This window comes from Sebastes umbrosus, chromosome 11, assembly GCF_015220745.1.
Source record: "Sebastes umbrosus isolate fSebUmb1 chromosome 11, fSebUmb1.pri, whole genome shotgun sequence".
Taxonomy (NCBI): domain Eukaryota; kingdom Metazoa; phylum Chordata; class Actinopteri; order Perciformes; family Sebastidae; genus Sebastes; species Sebastes umbrosus.
In genome coordinates, this window is record NC_051279.1 from 31,122,271 (window position 1) to 31,125,106 (window position 2,836).

The following is a 2,836-nucleotide window of genomic DNA, read 5'->3' on the forward strand; positions in this document are numbered from 1 at the left end:
CGGTCTTCTCTGTCCTGCTGGTATTGTCTAAATTAGCCATTATTATTAACTATTATTCGACTCGGCTACGGACTGGCGTGACATTTAACCATGATGGTCTAGGGCTAACGGGAACAGTGTCCGTTAAAGGCAGCTAAAAACAAATATTTAATAAACTGGATTGTTGCTATTTAACATACTTATCTGAAGATATAGAGATCACATGACATACTATTGAGTGAGACCCTTAGTTCAACTAGGTTCATGATTTTAAATGTTTTTCTTTTACTTCTGGAACAGAACCAGAAATTCCAGGATGACTTTGGCTCCCTAAAAGGTGATGATGTGTCACTGTTATGTTTACAGATTACTGTGTTGCCCCCCAAGTGCTAAAGAAAAAGAACAATGAATGCAGGTTTAACCCAGAGTCCCAATTTTACTTTAATATCTTTTTTTTTTATCATCTTGTAACAATAATTACCATAATTGTGATGTGCTAAAACTTAAACTGCTAAAACTAAAAGTAATGACCCTTCTTATAATTTGGACCATACACTGTTCAACATGTGCACACAGCGACAGCACACACTTGTTAAAAATGTAGTGATTCACACAGTGTTATTAGTCAGCCCTCTCCTTTGATTCACCCCCATCTGGGTGTGATACGGCCGGGGCGAGAATGTGTCACATGAGGAATAAGCCACATAGTGTGACGCTCTAGTGTTGGACTGAACGACTGCGGCGAGGCCGAGGCTTGACCTTCAACCCCCCCTCACATCACCTGTGTACTGATAGATGTCAGGTTTACACCAGGCTGTGTTCTGCTTTTTTAAGGCCTTTACAGGGTTTAACAGCAACCACACATGCATTTAAAAGCATGTGTTCAGTGTGCACGACACACACAAATTAAATGTGTCTGGATAAAAAACCCTCATCAGGTCAGAATGACTCACGAGTGAATTCCACAAACCAACACATTCATACACACAAGAGGAGAAACTGTTTTCCGTTTCTCTCAGTCCATTTTACGCCATTAAAACTCTGTTGAGATGAAACCAGACATAATAAAGTGCCGCTCCGCAGGGAGAGAACATGCTGCCCTGCTGTGGATCCATCTGAAGTCATTCCCTCCAACCCGGCGGGCCTTAAGCGTCTCCCCAGTCTCTGGAAACCCGACCCGGCGGTGTGTTTTTCACTCAAATCCTACAGCGGTGTTCCCGACCTCAGACAGTGATCCCAATCAGGAGGAATACCCTGATGCTGCAGTTTGGACCCTCGACGCTGAAACCAAATAGTATAATCGCGTAATGAGGGATCCCTCTCCAGGAAACATACTCCAGTAGGAAAACTGGCCGCTGCTCCTGCTGATAACTCGCATGGTTTATTATAAAAGCATCATTTTAGTAAGTAATAGTCTCAATTACCATTTTGTATTCGATGACTGTTGGGATCTGGGATTCATTTTTCTCTTAGTTGCGTCTCAGCGACGGCTGCCAATGTTACAGTCATATTTGCTGCCCGCAGTACAAATCAGCATTTTCAGTTAAAACATTGTCATATCTTCTTGCAGACTGACTCAAAATGTGATGAATCATGAATTCCAACAAGTAAACACTGACTGACCAGAGCCCGATGTGGATCGTCCTGCGGTTGTGTAATTAATAAAACATTCAGGGGAAGATATGAGGTGGACGGGGCAGTGCGCACTTCTGTGCATTCAGACAATAAACAGGATACTCTCCTCCTGTCCTGTGCAATCAAGCGAGTGTATCCAGGCTTAGCCTCGACTGCGCTGACTTTCAATCGGCAGGGCGGGGATGGCGTGCCCACCTGCCTGGCGTTGGGCGTTTTTTATTGACACGGCGGCCAGAGGTTGTGTGTTCTAGCGCAGGTTACACTGTGTTTTCTAACAGGGCACGGCTGCAGTCGAAGTCATTTGTGTGTACATAAAGATCACCAATTATACAGCGTGATGCTTGTTTTATTCATCCAAAGCATCAGTTGGAAGCACATTTGTTTTTTTTCCCTGCAGATGGTGGATTAATCAGCCCTGCGTACCGCATCATATTTACTAGAACACATACCGTAGAGTGGACCTACATGCATGATTGATATTGGGGATTATGACGCATCCCCCTGTGTAGTAAAAGATATGAGGTTGCGACAGCCTGCATGCCTTCACGGTTTGTTATAGCTTGTCAGCTCTGGCAGCAGGAGGCAGTGTTACTCAGCGGCTCCCATGTGTCACAACCTTGCCACTATCTACGCAACGGCTATGGCTTCTGGGAAACCGTCTGGGTCCGTAATCATCCTCCGGTAAAAGGAGATCAGGAGCCGCGACGCTGCCAAAGAAAAATACACAAGCATGCCGAGAAATGCACACGTATGTACGCACACACACACGTGTCCAAAAAGGTTTGTGGCCAAATATAATGGTTCTCGTTCTACTTTTTCAATTGTGGCTGTATGTATGAATACATCTGGACAACATAATTTCACACATCGTCACCTTCACACACCCACCTTTCTTCCCTCCGTAAGAAAATACAGCTCAGGTCTTGTCAGAGGGAATCCCTGCTACCCCAGCTGAGAATACACACTCCACATTGGCCCCTCCGACATAATTCTCCTCCAACAGTCTGAAACCACCCTGACCCGTCGTCTACAGTGACTCAATGCCTCGGCTTCCCGCACTTCCCAGAGAGCCATGCCAGGCCATGAGTGAGGAGACCTCCAGACGAATGAGATTTCCCACTTTTGCATCGGCCGGGCTCCCGATCGCTCTCCCATCGGAACACATTAGTACTGTGTGTGTCTGTGTCCCCCCCCAACCCCTTCTTGTGGTCTTTACGGAGCT

General features: G+C 45.7%; 1 long non-coding RNA gene across 1 annotated transcript; it reads left to right on the forward strand.

Moving 5' to 3' along the window:
* The first annotated feature begins 306 nt into the window (after nucleotides 1-306).
* Nucleotides 307-1,693, forward strand: LOC119497519. The gene is made up of 3 exons (XR_005208943.1): nucleotides 307-917; nucleotides 1,063-1,382; nucleotides 1,550-1,693. It is a non-coding gene; the product is annotated as an uncharacterized LOC119497519 (long non-coding RNA).
* The last annotated feature ends 1,143 nt before the right edge of the window (nucleotides 1,694-2,836 follow it).